Below are 27,980 nucleotides of genomic sequence, written 5' to 3'. Positions count from 1 at the left end.
CCAGCCACCAGCCCAGCCCTTGTAGCACTGACATCCCCAAAATCTGGATCCTGGGGGCTTTCCTGCTCCCCCTCCCCAAGTCCTATGCTGGTCTGAGGAAACCTCTGAACCATGTCCCTTATAAGTCCATATGGCCATCAGAACCCCTTCAAACCTGAGGTCTCCAGCATTTGGGGGCATTTTCAATGGCTGTCTTGGAGACCGTTCCCACTGTATCCTAACTTGCCACGTAGTTTTCTTTTCCCCGACATCGGTGCTGCTCAAGGGAAGGACCCCGATTAATAGGTGTATGTTTTGGTTTTAAACTATAAATTCCCAAGTAGGCAAAGAACTTTCTGGTTTCCAACTTTCTATCTGCCTGGTGAGAGGCAACAAATATTATTATTGACTCCCCTGGAGGATTTTTTGATGTTAACTTCCTCCCAGTAGCTGTATTTACCCATGAGAGCAGGGACTAAAGGGTGTGTCTACCTGAGCCATCTGCCTGCATCCTGTATTTCTCTCTTCATTCTCAGTATGTCATTCTGCCCTTTCTCACTACCCAGGAATGTACTTGAATGCAGGAACTTTGTCTCATTCATTTTTGTATCCCCTCTGCCCAGCAAAGCTCCACAAATATTTCATAAAGCAATGAGCTTACAGATGGGTGAATTCCTGAACAAACATCAGACAAGAGTGGCAATAGGGAAATGCAAAGGGAAGTGAGTGGTGTGGTGTCCTGGCCAGGATGCCAGGATACCTGGCAGTTGGGTCTGTTGTACTCTGATTTACCTAGAAAGGTTTTAATGGACCTTCCCCACAAAATCCTTTTCTGCTGGCTCTCTACATGTGTGAGCATGATCCAACAGCAACACCACAGTTAGATGCTCCAGAGCCCTGCCTGAAGAGAAATCCTACATCCATCTCCTCTTGCTTAGTAGAGGAGCACTGAGCAATGTGGGGAGCCATTTATTTCCATCCTTGGGATCACACTTCTTCCCCAGATGTCTAATTCTGGTTTTCATCTGCAGTGATGGCCATCTTCTCCCAGGGCACTGGGCCCTGAGATAGCAGAGCTGGCCAGCGGGAGGACTATGTGAGGGCTTCTCTGGGTCCAAAGGGAGTTCCCCCACCCCCTGGGGTTGGAGGAAGGAAAAGTGGAGGTGCTCCTGCTAGGGTTTTGGGAGCAGCCTCACGGGGGCTCTTGTGGAGGGGGGCATGCCTTGGCAACCCCCTCTCCTGGCTATTCTGTGCTGTACCCACAAGGCTTCAAGCAGCCTCCCCAGAGGAGGCAGCCCAATCTCCTCCACGTGGGAGCCATTTCTGAGTCTCCCTCACACCTGAGCTTCCCTGGACAGGAGACCTCGGCTAGAGTCTGAAGAGCGGGAAGACCTCAAGCCTGTCCCCTTCCCCTAGGCTAAAGTACTGGATGCTCAGCCTCCACCATTATGGGGGTGTTTCCCGGCCATTCAGCTGATCACTGTTAAGCTATCATTTCTCTCTGGAAAGGATGCCCAGACCCCATCCCTCTACTCCACCTTCCTGGGTTCCATTCCCTTGTTTCTGGGGCAATGCTTTTGGGAGGGTTGGAGGGAGACAGGATGAGGGGACAGGAGAAGAACACTTTGGGCTTTCTGTCCTCCTCCTGTCCTTCCTTAGCTGGCCCCCTTCACTCCCTGTCTCCTGCCTCTGACTGGAACGAGAAGAAAACAACTTGCACGTCCCAGGTCCACCCTGCCAACCTGGCTGGTCCAGTAAGCTGTTTCTTCTGCATTTCAGCCCTGGTTCCTGATTACTTCCCCCAGGTCTCCACCATTCCACCCTCAGCTTCCTCCTTCTTGCCACCCAGTTCTTCTTGGCTTCCCATCACTTCCCCTCTCTTTCACCTCCTGTCCCTATCTCGCCAAAGGCTCTCTCCTGTCAGTGGTTCTACTTGATCTCTGTAACTTTTTCCTTCCCTCATTTTGCCCTCACAATTTCTCACATTTTGTCCTCACAATTTCTCCTTTCCTCCTGTGTATTTGTCTCTTGATGACTCATTTTCCTTTCAGAGAAACTGAGGCTCAGATAGGTCGGGGTGATGGCCTACATGGGAGAGCTGGACTTAGTAGACAAGGCCTTGCATCCTTGCGGCCCTGCCTTCCGTCTCGTCCCTCTTCCCTTTTGTCTTGGTCAGCTGCCCAAAGGCTCCAGCTCTGCATCCAGCAGGGGAGCCCCTTGAGGGGTTCCAGAGTCCACCACTGCACACCCATCACCTTCACTCACTGCCTTGCTGTAGCAAACCTACAGCCACCCTGTATATTGTATATGTATACTTATCTATTTGTATATAGATATATAATTTCAAGACCCTACTAAAGGAGGAAGCCTCACTGCTATGCAGCCTGACAGGTTATCAAGTGGGTCTCTTTGAATCCCTTTTCACTTCTAGGAGCGTTGGGAACCATGAGGTGCCCCCCTGCAGACCCCAGAGCTGCTGCCTTCCCCAGGTGTGCAGGAAGTTTGTAGGAGACAGGGACCCTTGGCTGCCCAAGCTGCCACCCCTCCCCCACCTGCCCAGTGGCAGTTGCGTCCGTTGGGGCTTCTGGGGCAGCCCACAGGGTTCTGAGCATGTGCTGGCAGTTGCTCTTTAGAGCACTCACTTCACTTCTCCCATGTAGTTCCTGAGTGCAGGACTCTCCTGAAGAAGGTGCTTCTAAAAGGCCAGCCCATGCATCTTGTTCAGACCAGGCTGCTCCATCCCCGCTAAGCCCAGCAATCCATTTGGGTGTCTTTCCGGGATCATTGTCTTTAGTGGCCGCCTGGGCCTCGGGGAAGGAAGGGCATGAGGATTGGCCCCAGCTGGGATGTCAGGGGCCCAGGAAAACTCCTGCCTCTACCAAGAAATCGCCCCCTCTTTTCAGAGGCTGCCTTGTCCTAGGTATCTGATGTCCTGCCCTTGCAGTTTCCAAATCCAGATGTAGGTCTGGCTCCTATTAGGCTACCATTTCTTTGTGGGAAGACACTTATGAAATTGCAGCATTGCTAAGTCTCTTAATGTGAATTGTCAGAGCCCCTTCAGATCAGTGGCTGGGGCTGGGCATGAGAGGCAGGTGGTAAGGGCAAGAGGGGCAGCCCCTGTGCACTTGGGCAGGCTGGAAGGGTTGGAGAAAGGAGCTGAAAACCCCCCAGATTTATTTCCCAAATGGGCTTGAAGAGATCCTAGCCCTGAGGCGCCTCCTACTCAAGTCAGAGATGAGCTTTTCCCAAAATCCAAGTCCATGAGGCTGGGCCACAAGGCTCTCACTCAATGTGGGCTCCTGATGCTGAGGGGATGTCCTGACACCCCTGTGTTCTCTCCTGCAGAACCTCGTTGTGACATTTCTCAGAAGCCATGACATGTCCCTGCAGCTGGAGGCCTTTCAAGGGTGGCCCAGGAGGCCTCAAGGGCCTGGTGTGGCCTGCAAATGAAGGTAAGTAGGTGGCAGGGCTGAGTCTGTGCCTCAAAAGCCAACACTCCAGTTTCTTGACTGCCTCCCTTCTCCATTTCCTGAACCTGGATGGGTGCTGCCAGGGATGGTGGGAGGGATGAGACGGAGGACCCCATTCATTTGTTAGGAGATCCAGAGTTCAGCCTCTCCAGTGCCTTGGCTGCCCCCTTCCTCACTCCCAAGTGCTGCTCGTGCATATTTACTCATTGCTCCCTTTTCCTGAGACGGTGCCTATTCTCCTTTAAGAAGTGTAAACCAGAGGAGCCTCTTCGGTGATAGCTCAAAGCATAGTCAGCTGCCCACTACTGAGCCTCCTCCCTTCCTGCAGCCTCTGCCCTCTCCAAGCTCACTCTGGCCTTTCTTATCCTGGGTACCCTCCTGTCCTTTGTCTCTACGTTTGCCTTTGATTGCAACTTCTCTCCTGTTGTCCCTTTGGAATGGCAGCATCATTCTGCAGCTTCTCGGTCAGCATGGGTTACAGGTTTGTGATGACAGCAATGCATGCTGTCCCCAGAGTGGCTGGATGGGCCTTGGACAATCACTCATGTACCCAAATGTGTTCTGCAGATAATCTTTCCTCTGTGTATACGAAGAGAGAACGTTTAGGGAGCACTGTTCTCCTTCTCACCCATTCTCTCTGTTTTCCTGTCCGTCATCTGGGATGTCTTTCTCTGTGTGCCATTCTGCCTCTAATTATCCTCTTTTTCTTTGTTTACAGAGAACAGCTGTTCTCAAGGAAGGATCCAAAGGGTTCAAAGGCGAAGGGTGCCATCTGCTTCCCCACTGATTCAGAAGATAAAGAGGAGAAGTGTCCTGTTTCACCCATATTGCTGGTCCTGATTTTTCAATAGTGTCCCTACCCTGAAGCTCTTCCATTGGCCATCATGGAGTTAGCTAACAGCCCAGGGAACTGGTCTCTTTTCTTTTTCCCCTTACCACCTGGAACTCAACTGGAAAGGGCAATCAGATGGCTCTATAGCAGACACCACCACCTGGTCTTTGAAGTTTCTGTCCTACCAGTGCCACAGCTCCCTCTCCCACTTCTGAATTTCCTCCAAGAGAGACCATCCTCAGCAGCCTAGTATGTTATGCTAGCCCTGGAATGCTGTATTCTGGATGTCTACTCAAGGCCAAACTCCAATATTGCCTTTTTTTTTCCCCTATTCAAGGCCAGGGCTAGGCTCTCTTCATTGTCTCCATTTCTCTTTCTCTAGAGCTCCTAGAGGGCAAGACACTGTTTCTCATATATTTCTGGATCCTTGGAGCTTAGCTCAGAGCTTGGCATACATGCCCAGCATGAACTTTTCTGAATAAAATAATTTCAAATGCTGTATACAAGATACTGATTTTTTGTTTTGTTTTGTTTTTTTCTGAAATTAGAGCTAAAAGCAGCTGAAAACAAGCTTGGGGGCCGTCCTGGTGTGCTCAGGGAGAAAAATGAGGGGGATGAGGGCCATGAGACAGGCATGCGTGTGTTCAGAAGGGGACTTAAGGACCAGTGTGCCTACTGGGGCAGAGTTAAGACTCAGCAAACACAAGGCTGATCTTGAGGGCACTTCGTGAATTTCAGATTCAGGGTCTATTATAGATCTTGAAGCAACCTATTATGAGTGGTAGTTGCTGCAAAAACACTGGAAAAAGACAAATTTCATCAGACTGTGATCAAAGAGGAATTTCACTCTCTGCCTAGGTAAGACTCTAGGAATTGTTGTGGGAATAGAACTGAGATTTGAAATATTTACCCACCTACTGTCTCTATTCACCTTTATGCTATACTATTCCATTTCCATTTTGTTCAGAGAGATATATGGGCCAGGTTTCTAGTTACGGATTCAAAAGCGAATATCTTAAAAGCTATTTCTGAATCTCCAACTGCACAAGTTTCCAGGTAAGATTAAAAATGTGAGTGAATTAGCTTCTGCAGTCAAAAATATCCTGGTGCAGGGACATGCACACAAGTGTGTGGTTTAAGCTTGTGTGTGCCAGTGTGCTGGATTCAATGCACTCTACACAACTGTGGCCACAATGTTGCTACCCCCATAGAGAGCTGTTGCCTCCCCCACTAGAGATTCTTCACAGTGGTGATGGCCAAACAGAGCATGATGTTGAAAAAGATGTCAACATCAAGACCAGAGAGAGACAAAAAGAACATAGAGATCGATGAGCAGTGACTGACATGGAGGGTCACTGAGGCCTGTGAAGTCTGTGTCTTCCATATCTCCCTATCTTCCCTGTTGTATCCTTCTTCCCTATTCTCACTGTCAGTGTTTGGACTGGGACTAACAGCTCTTCTGGAGCCTTCTAAACCTACTCCCCCATCACGCTCCACACTTTCCCCAGATTGCCCTTTCTAGAACTTGCATATGACCAAATGCCGTACAAGCTGCAAGCCGCCTGGGACTCTCCACTGCTCCTGCTCACTGCCAGGCCAGTCCTTGTTTTGTCTCCTAATTATCCTTCAGGTCCAGCTTGAGTCTTCCCTTTCTTGTAGGAATGATTAGCTTTATGTGTCATTTGGGCTAGACTGTATTACCTAGTTATTCAATTGAACGTGGATCTACATGTTGCCAAGAGGGTATTTTGCAGATGTGTTTAATGTCTACAATAAGTTGAACTTTGATAAAGATTATCTTGGATAATCTGGGCGGACTTCATCCAATTGAGACAGAGTAGAGATGGGGCTTCCTTCAGCTCATCACCACTAGAGCATTCTTCTATGCATTTCCACTGATCACAAAACCCACATGACTACCTCACTGCTAAGAATTCCAGGAACTGGCCTTAGGAGATAACCAAGGTTGTGGAGTGTCCCACCTTTGGAAGGAATGCTGAACAATTGATTTACGGCCTTGTTGCTGCTGGCCAGACCACCAGGTTGCCCAATATTTAAGGTAACCATAATAACCAGATAATGCCAACTTGCATACTCCACCCCCCACCCCCCACCGGCTTTGCCCAGTCCAGCCTACACACCCTTCCCCTGATGCCAGTTCCCATGCTTGCTTAATAAGAAAATCCAACTGGCACTTTTCAGAGAGTTGGGGGAATTTCTCTCCCTCTCTCTCTCTCTTTGCTGCCCTCGTTATATCCGGGCATAAGCTCTAATAAAGTCAAAAAATAAATAAGTCATTTAGGAGTTATATATACCAAGTGCTTGATAAATCCAGACGATGCCTTTTTCAATTTTGCAAATGACAGTTTGCAATCAATTAGGTTTTCCAGAAAATATAGAACCAGTAAGGTAGATAAATGATAGATAGGTAAATGGATAGATTAGATAGATAGATAGATAGATAGATAGATAGATAGATAGATAGATAGACAGACAGACAGACAGATGATAGACGGGGTTTTATTTCAAAGAATTGGCTTACACAGTTGTGGGGTTTGGCTGGGTAAATCTTAAAATTGTGGGACAGGCTGACAGGCTAAAAACTCTAGACAGGAGCCGATGCTGGAGAATTGGGGTAGAATTTCTCTTTCTTCCAAAAAACCTCATTTTTGCTCTTAAGGCCATTCAGCTGAATGTGTTACTAACCAGGGGTTCTTGGACTCTCAATGCAATATCACACTCTCTACATCATACCCTCTAAATTAATATTTGCAGTGATGGCAGAGCAAGCATGGATTTTGTCGGTCTTAGTCTACAAAGTCAGGGGTATCAGAAGTATCAAGTGATTTTCTTTCCACTTCCTTCTGAGCATCTCTGCACTAGAAAGGCAGGACATTTTGTCTCAGTCACAACAGGAGTTGTCCCCTTCTCAGAGGTGTGCAAGGATTTCTGGATCTCAAGGAGCCCTAAAATATTGGAAGGACCCCTCAGGCCATTTGTCTCAGGAGACTGGCATAGTTTCTCCAATGCTTATATTCCAACACACATGGCCCCATGGTGCCTTGGATGCAGAAGTGCTGCTGACTTTCTGTCATGTCTGGGGCTGTCCCTGTGGCCTGGGGTCCAGACTCACTGATGAACCACACAACTTGCCCTCTCTGTGGGCTCCTCACCTCTACCAACACCAAGCTGGCTCCACCTTGCATGTAGGGTCCACTGACATTTTCTGCTTAATTGTCTAGATGGAGTTTCTTTCTCCTTTAAACCAGTTAAGATAATCCTTCTTTTTCCTTTTTTGGAACAAGGAAGCATCATCTCTTTTAGAAGTTTAAGCTTAAGCTTTTACAAAAGTCAAAAGAGCTACTGATTTTAAGTAGGTCACTGCAACAATCCCTGCAGCAAGAAACCCCAAAGAACCTGAAAGATCAAGCACAAATTGCTTAATAAACTGTGGCCATATACATGATTATTCATCCATCTTCCCACTAAAATATCCTAAGACATTTTAGAATAATAGCTATAAAGATGGTAGTGAGATCAAGTGAACTTTTCTCTCCACGTATTTACCCATATTTTATACATGTTTTATAATAAACAGATATTGTTTTGGTAATGTGATAAACTATCATAAGAAGAATACAGTCAGAGGTCAAAGGCAAGTGGTAGAGTCCAAAGACTCTACAAATTCCAGCTTTGCTACTTACCTGCTTGATGACTTCTAAACCTCAGTTTACTGAACTGTTAAAGTGAGCTAATACCAAACTTTTGCTTTTTGAATCAAATGAGCCAATGTGTATCAAGTTCTTGGTGTATCCCAGTACCTAGTATATCTTTAGTACATAGTCACAGCTCTTATCCCTGCTGGACTGTGAGTTTGAGGGCAGGACTGGGTCTCTTTTCTCCTTTATCTTCATCATGGAAGATAGTCAAACGTTATTCGTTAAATGAATGAACGAATGAAAAGTTTATTTAATCCTAGATCTGTTATTCCAAAAGTTAGATTATTTCTCTGTACTGAACATATTCACCCAAAGTCCCTTTTGGGGTCTGCATGTGTATATGTTTTTTAAACAGACTGGCTTTTTTATGTGTGACAAAATGCCTGGAGAGCGTTTGAACCACAGAAGTGCTTCATGCCACCTGTCATAAGCCCAAACATATTAGTCCATTCTCACACTGCTAATAAGACATACCCGAGACTGGACAATTTATAAAGAAAAGAGTTTTAATTGACTCACAGTTCAGCATGGCTGAGAGGACTCAGGAAACTTAAAATCATGGTGGAAAGGGAAGGAAACATGTTCTCCTTCACATGGCGGAAGGAGAGAAAAGAAATGAGAGAATGAGTGCCGACAGAAGTGCCAAGACCCTCATAAAACCATCAGATCTCATGAAAACTCACTCACTATCACGAGAACGGCATCAGGGGAACCTCACTCATCACTCATAATTCAATTACTTCCCACCAGGTTCCTCCCAGGATACATGGGTATAATGGGATTACAATTCAAGATGAAATGTGGGTGGGGACACAAAACCAAATCATATCACCAACCACACACATGTTCCACTTTTGCCCTTTAGTTTTTACGACTTCCTAATTATCTCAGCACACATATCATACCTCTGTTTATAACTCTGACTCCATGGCAAGGTTACTCACATATTAATCATGGCTTTTCTGCTTGAGATTTGACTTCAGTACTGATGAGGGAATGAGAGATCATAATCGAAAGATTGAAAAGTGACCAAAACCGAAAACACACCACCATCCAGTGTTCCCAAGTCCCACCTGGATGGGCTATTCAGCCTAGAAAAAGCATATGCTCTGCTCTAAATTTTTTGAAAATGTGTATTATTTACCTATTGCTGCATTAAGAAATTAGTACAAATTTAGCAGCTTAAGAAGATAGATAAATATTTAATACCTCACCGTTACTGTGGAGCAGGAATCTGGGCATGACTTATCTGGGTCCTCTGGCTCAGGGTCTCTGGTGCCACAGTGAAGGTGTTGGCAGGGCTGAAGTACCTTCTGAGACTTGACTGTGAAAGAATCCACCTTCAAGCTCATGTGTCACGGGCAGGATTCAGTTCCTTACCAAGGGCTGTTGGCTGGAGGCCACCTTCAGTTCCTTGTCACATGGGCTTCTCCATAAAGAGGCTTACTTCCTCAGAGCCTGCTCAGGGACAGTCAATAGAGTCTGCAAGCAAAATGAGCAAGAGGAAAGTTACAGCCTCATGTAACATTATCCCAAAATTAATATCCCATCATCTGTGCCATATTCTAAGGCTTAGAAACAAATCACAGAACCACTCAAGGGGAGGGGATTACATAAAGGCACGAACACCAGGAAGTAGGGATTCTTGAGAAGGCCACCTACGTGCCTACCAACCACAGAGCCCAAAGAGGATGATTTTAAATTTGTTTGGTCAAAACCAGTCCATCATAACTCACACTCTGATCATAGCCAAATCATAAGGAAGTGACAACATCAGCCATAAGTAACCTCATTACCACCTTGTGCTATGAGAATGTTGCTGAGAATACTGTTCTTGTCACTATTCAGTGCTCCTAGATGAGATTCCATGGAACAACCACTTTGAAGTTTACTTTGAAGGGAAAAATTCAACTTCCCTTGAGAACTGGAAGTTTTAATTTTTCTCCTAAGATTAATAACCGTGATTCCCTTTTAGCCTAGTTAAGCCTGGAGGCTTAACTATTATAACTGTAACTCTTCTATTTTCTATTTCACATTTGTTTATTGACCCTCGCTCTTCCCTTTCTTGCACGTTTTATTTTAATTTGTATTTTATAAGTCATGTCATTACATATACTCTTATTGGAGGCCACCTAAATGGGGTAGGGTATAAATTAAGGGGGACTGAGGTTGGGTGGGTTTCGACCTCAACATTTAGTGTGGTCAACACAGAGTAGAGGTGAATTCCTGGACCTCTGTCTGCACATTGAGTAAAATACCTGAATATTCTGTATTTTACCTACTCTCATTATAAAGGAGAAGGTACGTTGAAAGTAATTTTTAAAATGTTGTTTAAAATATTTTGAAAAAAATCATCAAAGTGAATTGTAGGTTAAAACTTACATTTTTGGTTGGTTTAGTTGAAATTGGGTTTTAGAGAGGAGGCAATAACTAGAATCTTTATCTGGACATAAAACATTGGCCAGGCGCGGTGGCTCGTGCCTGTAATCTCAGCACTTTGAGAGGCTGAGGCGGGTGGATCACGAGGTCAGGAGATCGAGACCATCCTGGCTAACATGGTGAAACCCCGTCTCTACTAAAAATACAAAAAATTAGCTGGGCATGGTGGCATGTGCCTGTAGTCCCAGCTACTCAGGAGGCTGAGGCAGGAGAATGGCGTGAACCCGGGAGGTGGAGCTTGCAGTGAGCCGAGATTGTGCCACTGCACTCCAGCCTGGGCAACAGAGCGAGACTCCGTCTCAAAAAAAAAAAAAAAAAAAAAAAAAACAAAGCCAGGATCTAAAAAATATAACATTTATTCATCAAAAACTTACTAATGATTTATCAAGGGGCAGACACTAGATGATACAAAGGTGAAAGAATGTACAGCCCCTTATGACTTTTGGAGAGATCATGACAATACATCATGACATTAGGCTGTCGAGTCTTCAGCTGCAGACACAAGGCACGATGGGATCCTAACAACTACTTAATTTTAGGTTCACAGTTTACAAGGAGTTATCAGAGTCACAGAAGATAAAGATGAGAGATCCTGGTGAATTTCCAGCACAGAGCTCAGGGCATGTACATCTAGTTCCCAGGATTCATAGCCTGAGGGGATCTGTCTGTCCCTCAATTTAGACAGTCACTAATGACTAATTGAAGTTCAGCATTTCTTTCTATTATGAATGAAGGCAATGAGCTGCACTAACGTTAGCATTAGCTCTACTTCTTAGCAATAGATATTTTTATATCACTTTATAGATATCCCAAATATAGTTTATGTTCATCACTACTTCAAATCATAGTAGTAATTAGACCAACTGCCATATCTTGTTATTTAATCCATTAATAAAAAAGCACATATCTTGCTCTATCATATATTGTAATTATATTTTGATAACTGTATTTGAATATAATTGAGTTTCCTCTATAATCCCATCTACTTGCTTTTGCGTAGTTAGAAATGTGATGCAGAGAAAGATGCATAGGGTTTGACTGGGAGCACTGATGAGGGAGGGACAAAGTCAGCAAAGCCCATTCTGCAAGCAAGACTCTGCCTTCCTTTCACAGAGCTCTGTGAAGGAAAAAGGCAGCTTGCGGAAGCACAGAAGTTTGGAGAGGTTAATTGCTGGTCACTTCTGGGGTTGAATGTAGGTTCTGCTTTATGTCTAGCCCAGGTCTTGACTCAATAAGAGGTTGCATTATCTCCAAAATTTTTATTTGAAAAACATTTCAAGCCAGGTGCAGGAGTGGGTGCAGTGTCATGTGCAGTGGTGCATGCCTGTAGTCCCAGTTATTTAGGAGACTGAGGCAGGAGGATCTTTTGAGCCCAGGAGTTTGAGGCTGTATTGTGTAATGATTGCACCTGTGAACAGCCGCTGCACTCCAGCCTGGGCAACACAATGAGACCCTGTCTCAAAATAAAAAATTCAAATTCACAGAAAAGTTACACAAATAGAACAATCAATACTTATACAGACTTCACTGAGATTTATGGACTGTTAACAATGTAATTCATTTGCATGTGCATTACTCTCTCTCCCTCTCTCTCTCAAATCTACTTATGAAGTACATATTCTCATGTCCTCCATGTCCCAATAATGTTACTTTGTCTTTGCAGCTTCTTCACCAGCTTCTTCTGGAGTCCACTTGGCCCTCTCTCACTTTGCCCTTTATTTCAGGTGATGTCCTTCAACACCACAAGCCCCAGATCTATGGCTCACCCACTCCTTGTCTCTTGCACTCTGACCATCATGAACCCCTACATGTCCCCTCCTCTGCCTCTTCTCTTGCCCTTCCCCACTGCTTAAACCTTTCCATCCTACCCTCTGGAATTCACAATCCATCATTAGCCATACTCTCTATGTTCTCACTTTCTTCTCAGCATGTTTGCTTTTTCAAATAGGTGCAGAATCCAATCAAGAACCATGTATTGCCTAACTCTTGAGCTTCTGTCAACCAGTAAGTAGTTCTTGAATAAATGGCATTAGTTCTTTGAGACTTAGTTTCACATTTCTTAAGATGGAAATTAATGACAATAAAGACAGTTATACATGGTTGTTAACAAAAGACACATGAAAGTCCTTCAGACGTTGAGAGGTAAGTACAAGTAGTTATTATTCTAATTTTTATTCAGAGAGCTGAAGATAAGGTTCAAGTTTTATTCATCTTTTTATCTTCAGTACGTAGTATGGTGCCTGGAGTCCAGGCTGACCTCAGTGTTGTGACTGATTAGACTCAGGCATGCATGAACGTAATAGCAAGACTATTTCCCAGAACAACTCGATTATTGGAACTCACTTTCTTCAGTAATGTGGACACTGCAACATTTATATAATCACAAACCAAAGAGTTCAACTAAGTATTTTATTTCATTTAGAATTTTTATTCAATAAATTTTTTTCTAATTTTTTTTTGCTTTCACTGTGGTGTCAGAATTGACTCTAGAAAGTAAACAAATCATGTTTTATTTCTATAACTTTTTCAAAGAACCAAACCTAAATCAAATTTCTGATTAATGATTTAAATATAGAGAATTTATTACTAGGTCTCCCTGCATTCCATTTTTATCTGTAAGAATATCCATCATTACATAAAATACCTAGAAGTTTTATGACATTTGCCCTATCTATTTAGAGTTGTCAATTCAGAACAACATTTCATTCTAGTTTAGATGGTTTTCCTGGTGTACCTCATACTTGGATGGATATATCCACCATGTCTGATGTTGGAATCCTAATAGCCTAGTATTTTGCTAAAAGGGGAAGAGAGAGGGAAGGAAACTAACATTTATGAAGGACCTTTATTATGTCATCCTCTTTATACAAATTATCAGCTTCACGCATTGAAAAGACCTGGTGCAGTCTATATTTCCCAAGGAGGAAAGTGAGGCTCGGAGACTGGGACATTAACCAAAGATCCTGTGGCCGAGAAGCTCTGCTGATTTCCACAGCTCACACCTTCCACTTTTTCATACTGTTTTCACGCCATTTACCACAGTCCCTTCTAGGAAGTGACCAGAGGTGTCAGTTTCCCAGATTCTCTGTCAGGCTGAGCAAATCGTGTTTTGTACTCTTTCCCACCAAGCCACTCTGCACTAATTACATTTACTCATGCTATAGTAAGTGTTATTCAGATAACACCTTTGCTGTAATCCGATAATGTCCAGTGCATGGGTTTTAGCCTCACTTTTGTCTCAGTTCATTTTATTGTACAGAATTATGACCCCAGGAAAACTAGTGGTCTCCAGAGGGAAGATTATTTAACTAAAATTAACAGACATGAGAAACTTCTTAAATATCGTCAGCATTTGTGATTTAAAATTGTCATGTTTTATTCAATATTGGAAAATGTACAAGGTGATCTTGGCTATACATTGTGACCTTTCGCCTCATCTATACCAAAGAAACTATATTGTATGGCAACACTTTAATTTCATGTAATTAAGCAGTATTAATTTTATAAAAGCAAAAATGTTTTTAAACCTGCATTAATCATCCTTTTAGAAGAAAATAAACAATGTTTCTCTCTCATTATGTTGTTACCTACTAATTAATGGAATGAATCAAATGTTCCTGTTTCTTTAGATTTGCATGAGCTTAAAATACCTTTTCATCTACATTGGGTAGAATGTCAGAACTAGCTTTTGGATTATTTTAAAGCTTGGTAAGATCACAAGGCTTCCCTGAAAATATGTCCTATCTTGACAATGCATTAAAACTTAAGAAAAGTTTAATTAACAAATGTCAGAATGTGTTCCTTCTTAAAAAATGTGATATATTAACAATTCCTTCCTATCTCCTGAGTCTAACAACATCTTAACCCTTAAAGAAAAAAAAGAGACATTTTATATCTAAACATAGCTTTAGCTAACTAAAATTTGATGTTTTAAAATTAAAATACATATAAACTAATATAAAACAAATGTTTTCAGCATTGAATTGTTTCAGTTCCCTTTTAGATATACATTCTCATTAATTTACAGACTATTAGTTTACCTAGTTTTATATCAATAGACACTAATTCTAATTGTAGTTTTACATAGACCAGCTGCGGCTACAAAGCTAGTTTAAGATATTGTTTAATATCTCTGCACTTCACCTTTATCTCCTGGAAAATAGAGATAAATTATCTACTTTACCTATGTTTTGGGGCATAGCAGATGAGAAACATAGGTATAAATACCCTGGTAACTCTAAGGGGACATGCTAAAGGTTTATTTTAATTTTTTTGTTTGTATTTTTTTCAAATGATATAGAGGTGCAAGAAAAAATAAGAAAAAAAGAGGAGATCAGCCGTATTTTACCTTATATCTTACATCTCTTGTCTTTAGAGGTCTTTGTTTTGTTCCAGTCCGTTTTCTCTGTTTAAATAGAAATATGACCACATGTGCATTATAAACAAAGAACTATAATACTGTTTGTATCTCACTTTTCCACCTAATAACCTCCCAAATTATTAATAATAATGGTATATCCACATTCCACATGTCAATTTACTTAATCAAATTTATGTTTCCATATTTAGCTTATTTCTATTACTTTACTGGTATAAATAATGATATGATGATAATCTGCATAAAAGTACCTTTAGATACATATCTGATTATTTCCTTAAGATAGAGTCTTAAAAGTAAAATTGCAGAGTCAAAGAGAACACAAACTTTTTAAATTTTGCTATATATTTCTAAATTGCCCTAAAGAAAGAGTTTTTTTAATTTATACTATCACCAGCAAAGGATGAGAGTGCAGGCACCTTGCACACCCTTGTCAACACCAGGCAGTTGCATTGTTTTCAATCTTAATAATGTTATTGTTATTATCATTTTCATTATCCCTGGTGTCTTACTTTCTTCTTGTTTTGTATGTGTGTCCTTTTTCACTGAGAAAATGCAGGTTGTAAAACAGGAGAGTGAACTAGAATTCCTTTGAACTGGAATTCCTTTCTCTAGAGGCTCAAAAAGCTATTTCATAAAGAAATGTTGTTCCAGCTCTATAATTTTAAGCATCCCAATCACCACTGGCCCCTTGTAGGCCTCAGGCCTACAAGGATGTCTGGGCGGCCTAAGGAGAACATTAATATGTGCAGCGTTTCCTTTTTATTCCCTTTGGCGACCTGTGCCTTTGGGATGTCTTTGAGGTGTTTGATGCTTTTTGTAGCTAGAGTTATTGATCAGGGTAGCACACGGGAGTGCTAGCGATGGGCAAGAGAGGAGTTTTTACCTGAGCTGGCAGCCAGTGTCGAAGGGGTCTGCTCACACTTCAAATAGTCTCCGGAGTCTTGATGCTCCTGACAAAACTGATCCCGAAGGAAAAAAATCCTTTATCTTGGCTGGAAAATCAGGGCAACCTGATACGTAATGAATGAAAGGAAAGCATTAGGTGACACGTTTACAGTCATAAAGGATTCATTTGATTTTGCAGTCACCCTACTCTGCTATTAAATTTTAATTTCAGCAAATGACATTTACAAGAATGCCTTGGGAGCACGTGTCCTCTAAGACCACTGTGGTATCCAGGAGTGCAGGTCACCATGTTTCTCAGCTCTTCTTCTGAGAAAATGGTAGCTCTTGCTGTTGGGTGGGGCACAGGACTACCTCTGGTGAAAAGAGGTGACCAGGGTCACTTCGAGGCTGAAGCATTTAGCTGCGCTGACCCTCTGGCGTTCTCCCACTCTGACACAGTGAGGTGATGAGACATTCCAGGTCCCCAAGAGAAGACAGCAGCGCAGAGCCTGTAGAGAGCCACAGCAGGCCGTGACGCAGGAATGAGAAACAAACCTAGTGATGGAGACACTGAGACTTTCGAGGTCGCTTATTACCTCGCCCATCTTGATGGATTCAGATGTTTTGAAGGTTCGTTTTTCCGAAAGAACACTTAATAGCTGTAAAACCTACAACAATCACCATGGAATATAGAAGAAGAATTGAAGGTCTGATGAAAGTAACGTTACCACATTCTTAAAAGCTGAAATTAGTTAAAGCAGTTCCTAACTCTCATTGTTATCAGTGGCTTTTTTTGCCAATTTCTGTTTCTAATCAAAATAAAATTTGGTATGCGAAACTTAAAAATGAAGGCAAATAGTGATAGCGCTTATTGAGTGCCTGTTAGGTGCCAGATACTGTGCTAGATAATTTATATGTTTTATTTCACTTATGGCATCAGAGTAACCATGGGAGGTAAATGACATTTCTATTTCAGGGAGGAGAACTGAGATGAGCAAATATTAAGGGACTTTGAACCCAGCTTGATCTCACTCTACTGCCCTTGCCATTTTTCCCCTCATAAGTGCTTAGTACTTTGATTGCTTATGTATTAATCCAAATAGAGAAGATATTCTATTACTCACATAATTGAAAAATATGTAACTTTTTCTCTTCTGGAGACAACAGAAAGCCTAGTTCAATTCAGATCCAGAATCTCTGTACATAATGACGCCATGAACTCTGCTGAGACCAAATGACAGTAGGACAAAAATAAAATGTTTCTTGGGGCCTTCTCTTTCAATAAATATTTATATTTTCCCGACTCCAGTAGTTACCATCTCAGGTTTATATGCAGCCTCTTGTCCAGTTAAGCCCTTTGTTAAAGGTCTCAGCAGCCAACTTTGTTTTTGCAGGAGTTGAAACAATTTTTATTTGCAAACAGAGGTACCAGTTGGAAACTGCTACTAACAGGAGTACTGTTAGGGCTTCCTCCTCATTCTGGACAGTGAGTTCACTTCTCTAATGCACTTGTCAAAAATGAAGAAGCAGCAGATGGAGGAGGAGAAGGAAAAGGGAGAGGAAAAAAGAAGAATCATACATTCCAGTTGAGGTTGTCAAATTCTTTGTTGTAGTATGCGGAGCATTTTAAGTTTTCTCCGCCTACCATCTCTGTGTCTGTTCATCTTCCCCAAAAGTGGCCTGCTCTGCCATCACTATTCAAAGCTGTAGGGAGATAGCACATCAGAAATGCACATCCTTAATTCTAACCAGCCAAATCTTCAAAGTCCTCTGTTACATCTTGGTTATTCATAACTCAGCCTGTCTCATACTATTCTTTCTCAGAATAGTAATATAAATAAATACGTATTTCTATGTGGTATCTTCCAAATCACAAAGTCTGCCTTTCATCTTCACCACATACAAGATTATTTTTTGTCTTTGTTAAAAACCCCAAAGGGTAGAAAACTCAGGGAACTCCTTTCTTCCCTCAAGTTTTTCTTACCTGTAAGACCCTCTTCTGGTCAAAACTCCTCTGAGAATCTTCTCTCCATCTTCTCCATCTAGACTAGCCCCTCTCTTCTCCTATCTATAGGAGCACATAGTACCCTCTCTGCCCCTTATTGCCCCCAGATATTCTTTTAAGCATTTGGAAGAGTGTGAATGAGTGGAGAGAGAAACACTTTGGAGCCAGCCAGAAGCTGAGTTTGAAGCCCAGCCCTGCCACGCAATGGCGTCACTTTGGACAAACTGCCTCTCCCTCCTACACCGTGGTCTGTTCGTCTGTAAATGGAGATGACAGAAACTACTTTGTTTGATTGTTATACAGATGAAACATGGGAACGCACATAAAAGGTTTTGCCCAAAGCCTGACTCAAAAATGGCCAGTCTCTCTCCCTCCTCAGTCCCTCGAAGGCAGAGACCTCACCCCTATCCCTTTTTCATGTCATTCTCCACAGCATTCACAGAATGCAGAGCACATAGGGGAGTCCACAATCAATATTCCCAGAATTGAATCATATAGAGGCCGGTCCTCAGACACTACCCTCGGAGAAAAACCCCTCTGTGTGGCAGTCAGCATCCAGACCTTGCTTGTCAATCAGAAGTGTCCTTTGAAGTCCAGAGGCATCTCTGATACCAAGGAGCCCAAACTCAGCTGGGACACGGGGATGTATCTGCATCGTGCCAGATACCAGTAGTGCTGGGAAAAAGTCCTGGAGGTGGCCTGAAAACGGAACCCTTCCTGGTATCCATCCTTCCATGTATGAAAAAAACACCATGGGTGATTTTATCTGGGATAATAAAATATCCATCTGGCAGATTACATCATTTGGTTAGGAAAGGGCTGGTTGAAAGAATATTCACTAAAAATTAAGAAGCAAAATATGTTTTCTGCTGCTGACATGAGTTTTTTTTTTTTAATTTTTGCTTTGTTTTTGTGTTTTCTCATTTCCCTGTTGATTTTAATTAATTTTGCCCTAGATTCATGAGCTTTGTAAACTTGGAGATTTTTTTAAAAATTTAAATAAATGAAAAAAGCCTTCAAGTTTTCCCCAGATCACCAGGCTTTAATATTAAATTACTGTTTTCCAGCAGGATCATCTGCAAAACTCTGATTTTGTTTCTTCTTCTGTTCCCATCCTGATAATTGTGGCTGAATTCCCTTGTCTTTAATATGCCATATATTCTCCACCTGGCAAAGGATTCAGACAGATACAGATAATAAATACCCCGTAGACATACAGACAGAGAAACTGCTGTAATTGCTTTCATAATGACTCTGAGACATCAAAGGAAGGCAAATAATGGTATTTAACACTGTTTCCATTCTTTAGCTGAAATGTAATTTTATGGAGTTATTGTCAGGCAGCACGGTGAACGTACAAGTACAACTGTCATATTCCGCTCATATTAATTAGCTGCCCACGAGAGGGCCAGGCGAGTAATGGCAAAGTTCTCCTCATTTCAGATGGTCTGATATTCAGGCAGAACCATAAGTACAATAGCTTGATTAACATAGTTGCTTAGATCAGGTTTTCCCTGGGAGTGTGTCAATTGGCATTTTGAAGAATCAATTAATTAGCACTCCAAATAATCCATTCTTGGGTTAATGAAAGTGTTTTGTGCAGCTGCAAAAAACTACATGAAGAAAAACTCAACCTTTCCAAAGTGGCGATGAAAAAGATTTATCTCAGAAAACTATGCTGTCCATTTCAAAATGCCACCGAAAATGTGTATTTCCTTTTAAAGCCATAGAATTGAAGTGTAGGATTCTGACCACGATGTGTTCATTTTGGCTTAGAAGAAAGCAAGTGGCGGATGTTATGATGACATGAAAATGAGAACTTTTATTTTCACCATTTTGTCTTATAAGCATGTTACTTAATTAGGGTAAGTCACGGCCAACGTTTTGCATATCATTATCCACTATTTTAAACAATTACTCTTTGAAGACACTGTGCGTATTAACATTTTTCAAATGCCAGTATCACACAGATATTCCTGCTTTTTAAAGTTTGAGATTTAATTCTCAGACAAATGAGAATTACACATCGAAGGGGCAAATTTATTTTTAATCAAAGCTGTTTAGCTGAGAGATACAATACATTGTTAACACAAAGTTTACATTATCTGAAAACCAAACTGTGAAAATCCCAGACACCTTTGCCATCATTAAGATGATACTTTTGGCACACCTTATCAATTCTTCCTCTGACTTAAAAAGAGAACTAATGTGATTGTCTTTCTCATCTCTCTTGAGATCCAAATTTTCAAAGGGGCTACTTTTGTGGCAGGGCTTTCTTATCTCCGAATGATATTAATCAAGTGTACAAATGAATAAAATAGTTTATTTGTTTATTTAACTATGCCCAGCATCCAAAACTTGGTGTAAAGTATAGAAACTATTATATTTCCACATTATTCTCTTCTTCAGAAACATCCACATTTATCAGATTTCCTGATGTAAGTCATTTAAAAATTATGTTCAAGGGCCTTGAAATGGAAGGTATACAGTAAGTATGCGTTAAATTAAGGTAAATGAGTCATTTTATCAACTAAAAACAATTCAGAATGAAAATATGAATTTTATCATTTGTGGGATTGGTTTGACATTTTTTGGTAGTGTGAAAAACGTGATTTGTCATTACCCACAATTAGTAACTTCTCAATTCATTCTCTTTCATAGATATGGCTATGAATTCAGGTAAAAATCAGCAGATTTAAAACAGAACAAAACACACGTTTTAGCATATCAGACAGGGATTGTTTCCTTTATCCTAATTTGTTAGAGATTAAAAAAAAGTTAGAATGCAGATGAGGCTGGAGTGCATTTTGCTGCCTATTAATTTGTGGATGACAGTTGTAGAGCTAGTTACGTGGGAAAATTACGTCTCAGAAGGGCGGATACATTTAGCATACGTCAAAATCAAGAACACACAGGAAAAAGATCAAAACACAGGATTAAATAGAAACAGGCTGCTCATGTCTTTCCATTAAGATGAGAAATTCCCCCAAACTTAACTGTTTCCTTTCAGGCTTAATGAGGCTGATGATATGGGTGATGAGGAAGAACCTCTGTTTCCAGGGCTGCTGAGGGACGTACCCCACATCTCCCTATTCCTCTCCCTTCAAGGTGAAGAAGCAATGGGCCAGGGCTTGTTTCCTAGGACATTGGAATGGATGCTGCTGAGATTCAGCATCACCCGTTTATTGCTTATTCTTCATTTTTAGATTCTTGTAGAAATGTAAAATGGCAAAGTTTCATTGTCGTTGCTCGCTGTGGACTTCAGCCAGAAATGAGATCTATTGCTTATTTTGCTAATCAGCTCTTTCCATATCTGCATGCTCATTTTCTGATAGCTGATGAGGCGACAAGGTCATTGGACGTACAAGTACTTATTTAAAAACAGACATGAGAGTGAGATGGAGGTTAGTTGGGTCTATCAGAGCTGTCAATCAATTAATGAAAATTATTGAGCAAGGACACGGTGAGGGAAGTGAACAGAAGGAAGGAAAATGACCATGGAGACACAACATAGGGAAAACGACAGAACTGACTAACTGTGCTCACGTGAGTGCTAAAAACAGACATGCTCACATCCCAAGTGAGAGACAGCTCTGAGAAACACAGCGACCGGAGTCTCTGCCACTCTAAAGGCTCAGAATCTGACAGCACAGGGCTTTTGCCCAGAGGTATACCCTGAACAATGCCTTTTCTCAGACGTGGAGGAGAGAGGTGTCATGCTGGATGGGATGAATATTTTATTAATGTGCTAAAGACCTGTGGCCAAGATTTCAAATGGTTTAAAGACACTATTATTCAGACCAAAATTTGGACTAAATACAGGCCACACAAGTACAAACAGCCCCCTTTCCCAAGGAGGGGAAATAGTGGATCCCTACCTGTAACTGTACAACAGACATGGAAGGCAAAACGAGGCTAGGGAATGCTCTGTAAATGGCCATTCTGTCACTACTGCCCACCATGTGCCAGCGCATTCCAGTCATCAGCACAGGAAAGAAAGAATTCATAGCTCGATCCTTGGGGGAAAGAAAGGAGGGATAAAATTATATATGAAAGAGTGGAAGGAGAGAAAAAGGAGAGAGAGAGAGACTAAGGAATGAGGGAAGAAAGGAGAAAAAAATTGCCGGTATGCTTGTGTGAATGAAAGATAGTGAGGCAGAAAAATGGAAAGGCTGCAAAGTCAAAAACGGGGAGATACTGACACCAAATCTCTGCAAAGCGTTCAAAATTCTCCAGCTGCCACGCTTTTAATTTGCTACCATTCTAATTAAAATGCAAATTAAATTTATAATTAGCATCAGCGCTTTCTAAAGAAACCTCCTTGTGCGCTGCACAAACATATGGGACGATGCTGTAGTGTAAAGTTTGTAAAACAGAAGTCATGCACAGAGTGGTGGTGGGGGGCAGTGGAGGATTTTTTTTCTTTCCCCTGGGAAACAAGTTTTATGCAGACTCGGGGTTGCCTCAGAGGAATGGCAGTGGTTCTTAGAGGAGGGCTGAAGTGAGTGAGTGTCCCATTGCAACAAAAGGATTGCTGAATATGGAAGACGGGCTAGGCTGTGACTTTGTGTTGAATCAGGTGTCAAGGGTTACCCTGCGTGTCATCAGGATTGTATAGGAGATGCCAAAAGGCAAAAGGGGTCAAAGCTTCTAATCAAAAAGTCTATGGCCAAAATTAACCGCTGCTTGCTTCCAGATAATTAATTTAAAAATTGATGGGGAACAAAGTACCAAAATTACCTCATGATTCAAACACATATCGTGTTTTCAAGATAAACTGTCCCTCCAAGTTGCTGTTCAAAGCTGAGGGTGTGTGGAGACCCGAGAGCCACGTTAACTAAATGTGGAATATATGTGGCACTTTATTTGCAGAGATCCTCACTGAGTATGCTAGTTTTCCCACCACAATCCTTTAGACATAAATATATAAATCTGGTATTGCTGTTTCTTTTTTTTTTTTTTTCAGAAATACAATTGTGCTGACTGAGCCTCATGGTGCAGAAACAGCTCTGCCTGCAGCTGTAATAGGTGAAGGAAGATTGCCCGCAACAAATTTGTTCTTATATTCACCATGTTTTGGTTCAAGGGAATCTTTATGAATTTATTTTAAAAAAATCTGTGATCCTCATGGTAATTGTGCTTTACTTTTCAGTGGAGGACCCTACCTGCTCCTAAGGTCTCTTTAATATTCCAGGGACTCTCCTTTATCCATTAACCAGGCTCTCCATCAGATATTTAAAAATTTGAATATAACAGGAATGAATATTTCATAGATGTGTGTTAAGCTGTTATTAAACTATAATGTAAAGCAGGATTGTAGGAATATTTTTATATGTCAAAAAGTCAATTAAAATGATAAGCCTGTAATATCACTATTGTGGTGCTGTGCAAAAATTCACTTCATATGCACAGGAGGTCCTCAACTACCTAGCATTTGGGTGTGAGGCAGGTCTGTTACATATTCAGAGGCCTGTGTACTGCAATTTCATTAGTAACACTTAGGTCCATTTTTGGCAGAGATTAAGTGGAGAGCTATGGAGGATAAATCTTACCTGACTTGATTTTTATTTAGTGTTACAAAAACAGCATCAGGCATTCCTAAAGGTAGGTGCTTACCTAAATGCATCGCAGATTCATTTGAAAATAAATGTCAATCCCTAGGAGCGTAAGGTGTCTATAATAAAGTCTGTAGGAAGGCTGCCACCATTGTCTTGAATTAAAAGAAATGTAGTGTCCGTTGGAGAAAAATATCACACAATAGTAAAGATGGAGGAGGCAATTAAAACTATTGCTAACCATAATATAATGCTTTCAAAAACACAGCTTCCTATCTGTAGGCTTTAGAAGAAAAACACATTTTGTGCAGGACGTGTGGGGAGGTGATTATTTTTAAATTTTTCTACCTTCATACTTAGGAAGAAATATTTAGAAATACAGTAGGTGGAATTATGTCCAAATGCCATACTAAAAGTTAAATGCTTTCCCAAACTTTCTTTGACCATCAAATCTTCCCTGGGCAGTGGCCATTGTCAAAAATGGGATGTTAAAAGATGATCTGGTTGACAGGTTTGACATAACTCAATTAATCAAGACTTCGCCAAAGAAAGAAAAATAATTCTACCAATACATTGAGGAAGGGTGTCTTCTTACATTCACAGAGTAGAAGTTCCTTATTTTTTCCTGGTGTCTAAGGGGAATGCAGGCCTCCTAAATAAGTCTTCTGTGTGACAGACAAAAGACCGAAAACTGTGGCATAAAAGCATTTCTTTGTTTAATTTCTAATTGTTGTCCTCCTCTTATTCAGAAAATGAAGTCACCTTTGTCGTGGTTTCATGAACCGCTGGGTAATCAAAATTATTATGCCGCCACCTGTTGTCTGTTAATTATTCTGAGAAGATACTCATAAATCATAACACCGGACAATAAATCAAACTGTCAGTTCTCAGGTCAAAGGTTACCCATGCAAAGTTATAGGTCACCCACAGGGTGTGAAAGAGCAGGGTTTTAGAGCATCACTCATTGTCAAGCACTGTTGGGAGAAGTGCCATCGAAACAAAAGGAAAACTGAAGTACAGAAGAATTCCAGCCAGGGTACAGGAGGAGTCGATCCAACATTGCACATCCAACTACCAGCAAGACCCTCTCTCCAGGGCTCAGAGATTTGCTGCTCCTTCAGAACCTTGCTGCAAACACTGTCCCCTTTGGAAATGCCTGAAGAGCTGTGGTGTTAGAACATTATCTTTTCTTTTTCATGTTCACTGGAGAATATGCTGGAGAAGTTCACATCCTACTGCATTATTAATCAGGACAATCAGAATATGTCAAACTGGAGTTGATTGGAGGATGCTTCTGAATGTCTTACTTCCTAAATTAATTTGGTTTGGAATACGTTTTCCTTGTGGTGTGACAAGAACTTCAACTGCATTTAATATTTTCAACTCATTTATTTTCAGTCCCCTGTATTTAAAATAACATCATCACTTCAAACCAGTGTGCACTGATGGATATCCTTCATTTAAAACCTGGCTAGGGGTAAATTATTTCTGATGCGGTGGGAGCAACCTTAGGATAAAGCATAATAAAGACGTTATGATAAAGTAGGCAGAGAACAGAAATAATGTTTCAGTTGGAAGATGCATTGCCTGCTGTTTGAATTAAATTCTGTAAAATGGACATTGTGCCTTCATTAAAAATTTCTCTCCAAAATATTACCTTTTATTTTGCTTTGCATTAATTTGTTATTTTCTGCTCCAATAACCATGGCTGTTCTCATGAGGAATAGAAGTACAATCAGGGGGTCCACTTGGGTCTGATTTTTTTTTTAAAGGACACACCAGTTTGTTTTCAAACCGTAGACCTGAGAATGCATACTCAAATAGAATATACCCCAAAACATATTCCACTCCACTTTCTTCCTTCAACCTGGCAAACCATTATTACTCCATTTTTAATTGATGAAAGTCAGTCTCAGAACATAAATGATTTGTCAGGTAGCAGTGGAGTTCAAAGCACGTCCACTGATCCAACCTTAACTATGCCTTCAAGTTTATACCCATGAATCAAAGAGTTTAATTCATGCCAGGCACACTGCTAACCTGCGTTCCACACATATTTCTCCCACCACCAGGAAAGCCTTCTCCAGAGTGTCCCTGGCCTGCTCTCTCACTTCATTCAGGCTCCTGCTCAAAAACAGATGACTTCCCTGGCCATCATCTCTAAAAGAACTCCTGCATCACTCTTTGTCTTCTTACCTTGCTTTACTTTTCTTAATACCACTTACGACTACCTGAAATTATAGGTAGTTGTACAAGAATATACTGGAGGAGAATCGGGACCTTGTCATTTTTGTTCCCTACCACACTGCAGTGCATAGAAGAGTGTTTAGCACATGAATGAAGACCTTCCAGTGTAGTGGTGGTGGTGAGCATTACATACGTTCCTGCAAGAGAAGTGCTAGCAACAGTGCTTGACACACAGCAGGGCTGCAGGCACACAACAGGGCTGGAGAAACTTTGACTGTCATGGATGAAGACATCATGCCAAGGGTTTCCATCCAGGAAACATGGCGTTTGTCAACAAACCCACCTGAAAAACTTGAACGTGGTGCATATGTCTGTTGAATGATCCCTCGATCATTTGTATTCTTTTTATCCTAGTAAAACTTCAGTTTGTTGTTTTGTGGCCAGAATATGTAAAGTCAAGGGAGTTGGTGGCTGACAACAAAATACAAAAATACTGTTCCAGGATCTCTTTGCTGAGGTCTGGTGTAGGAAAGATAAATAGGACATTGTTGGGTACATGTACCACTGACCCAGGTTTCCATAAAAGTCACATTCATGTGTATACACTCAGGTTTCTGGTGCAGAACTAGAGCTGTGTATGCTTTGTCCCTAACCAAATGTCACATCAGCACTTCCTACCAAAATAACTTGCTATATATTAACTGAGAATTTCCACTGTAGACAGACATTGTGTGAAAGGAAGGGTATATTCTATCATTATCATTATTCCCATTTGTCCATAAGGAAACTGAGGCTTAGAGAACATTTATGAAATAAATTCTATGTTTTTAAGTATAGAAAAGTCCCTCTCATGAGGAATTATTATTAGGGCATCTTGGTGACTCTCGTTGTCTTGGACAATAGTTTTGTGACCCACCTTCATCGTATATTCAGTGAGGAATCTGAACTAGATCAGAGATAGCAAACAATGAAACACACTGCATATATTGACCAACGTTAGGCTTTGCTAATAAAGTTTTATTAGATTATACCCATACTTATTCATGTACTTTCTAAGGTTGCTTTGGTGCTGCAATCACGTAGTTGAATGCTTGCAGATAGTACAATATTTACTAACAGGCCCTTTGCAGAAAAAGTTGAGAGTTCAGTACTAGTGAAATTCTAAATTATCTCAGCCATCTAAATTATATTGCCCTGTGTCAGAAAGTTGTTGTTATGCCCTCAGAATTTAGTAAAAAGTTTTGGGCGGATTTTACTGGCCACATCTACAAATGTTATATTACAGCTTTTCAGAAGCTCTAACCAGTTACAGGTTAGGTAGCTCAGATGATGGAACCGTTTTCTTCAGTCGGTATTGCTATTTTAGAGGCAATAGCTAATAGGCCAGATAGTATTAGGTTAAACACCGTGTGGCATTGAATTCCCCTCTATTTTTAAAGAATAACTTTGTTTGGAACTGAGTTGTGACTGTTAAAATATTTTGAACAGGTGAGGAACAGGTGCTCATGCCTGTAATCCTAGCACTTTGGGAAGCCAAGGCGGGAGGACTGCTTGAGGCCAAGAGTTCAAGATCAGTGTGGGTAACAAACCTGTCTCTACAAAAGAAAAAAAACACACAAAGAAAAACAAATTAGCTGGGCATTATGGAACATGTCTGTAATCCCAGCTACCTGGGAGGCTGATGCAGGAGGATCACTTGAGCCCAGGAAGTTGATACAGTGAGCCACGCTCAAGCCACTGTACTCCAGTCTGGGTGACAGAAGAAGATCTTGTCAAAAAAAAAAAGAAGCAGTTTTTACTTGACATGTCTTAAAGGAGAAAACACTGCAAATTTGATCCATTTTACTATAGTTTTTCTCAAATATAATTTTACACTAAGAATCCAATTTTGAAAATACTATTTGCAACCTTTTACTTTAATTTGTTTTTTCTCCTAGCAAGTTATTTGGCACTTGTTACATTCAACAGAAAATAATCCTTCATAGAGAGAGCTCAATATTGCAGTAGTCAAATAGACACTAACGCATGAAGAGAATTGGCTTATATTATCAAAGTTTATAATAAAATTCCTAATAGTCCTGATTTTTTTTAGATGGTTGTAGCTGTTCTGCAGTGGGTTAAAATGCTGCACACTGCCAAGACAATGTCCCTATGTGTACTGAGGCACTACCGTGGCCTTGGAGGGGAATACACGCAAGTTATTTTTGCTTTGAGTATAGGAGGTTGCAATCAGCACCACATTACAGAAGAAAACGCCTGTTTCTCCTTTTTCACCCCTTCTCAACTGTGTTAGAATGGTCAATTTCTGTCTCGCAAAGCTCCTGAGCCAATCCCAATAAGTCTAGAAGTTTATTCTAGGGTCCCAGTTTAAAGTATTCTAAGGTTCTAAATTCACAAGGGGAGTAGAAAAAGTAATAATTTGGATTTGATTCAAATAATTCAAAAACTTATATGATAACCTCTGGGTAACCACTAAAAGAGAAGTAAAATAATGTATGATTAACAAGGTAAGAGAAGGTCAAGAGTGA

The 27,980-nt window shown here is 41.2% G+C and overlaps 2 long non-coding RNA genes across 2 annotated transcripts in view; one reads left to right on the top strand and one right to left on the bottom strand.

The window, feature by feature from the left end:
* The window catches only part of LOC129482027 (uncharacterized), a 200,300-nt gene that overhangs the window by 103,971 nt on the left and 68,349 nt on the right, over positions 1-27,980 (bottom strand). The window contains exons 5-7 of the long non-coding RNA XR_010120952.1: positions 15,704-15,830; positions 14,788-14,844; positions 9,215-9,482 (exon numbers count right to left, since the gene is read on the bottom strand). This is a non-coding gene — a long non-coding RNA (uncharacterized lncRNA). The remainder of the gene's footprint in view (positions 1-9,214; positions 9,483-14,787; positions 14,845-15,703; positions 15,831-27,980) is intronic.
* Positions 2,572-4,787, top strand: LOC129482026 (uncharacterized). Its single transcript, XR_008657577.2, has 3 exons — positions 2,572-2,899; positions 3,325-3,431; positions 4,168-4,787. It is a non-coding gene; the product is annotated as an uncharacterized lncRNA (long non-coding RNA).

This window comes from Symphalangus syndactylus, chromosome 5, assembly GCF_028878055.3.
Source record: "Symphalangus syndactylus isolate Jambi chromosome 5, NHGRI_mSymSyn1-v2.1_pri, whole genome shotgun sequence".
Classification (NCBI taxonomy): Eukaryota; Metazoa; Chordata; class Mammalia; order Primates; family Hylobatidae; genus Symphalangus; species Symphalangus syndactylus.
The sequence above is the reverse complement of the archived record's forward strand: the minus strand, read 5'-3'. Positions and strand labels throughout refer to the sequence as shown.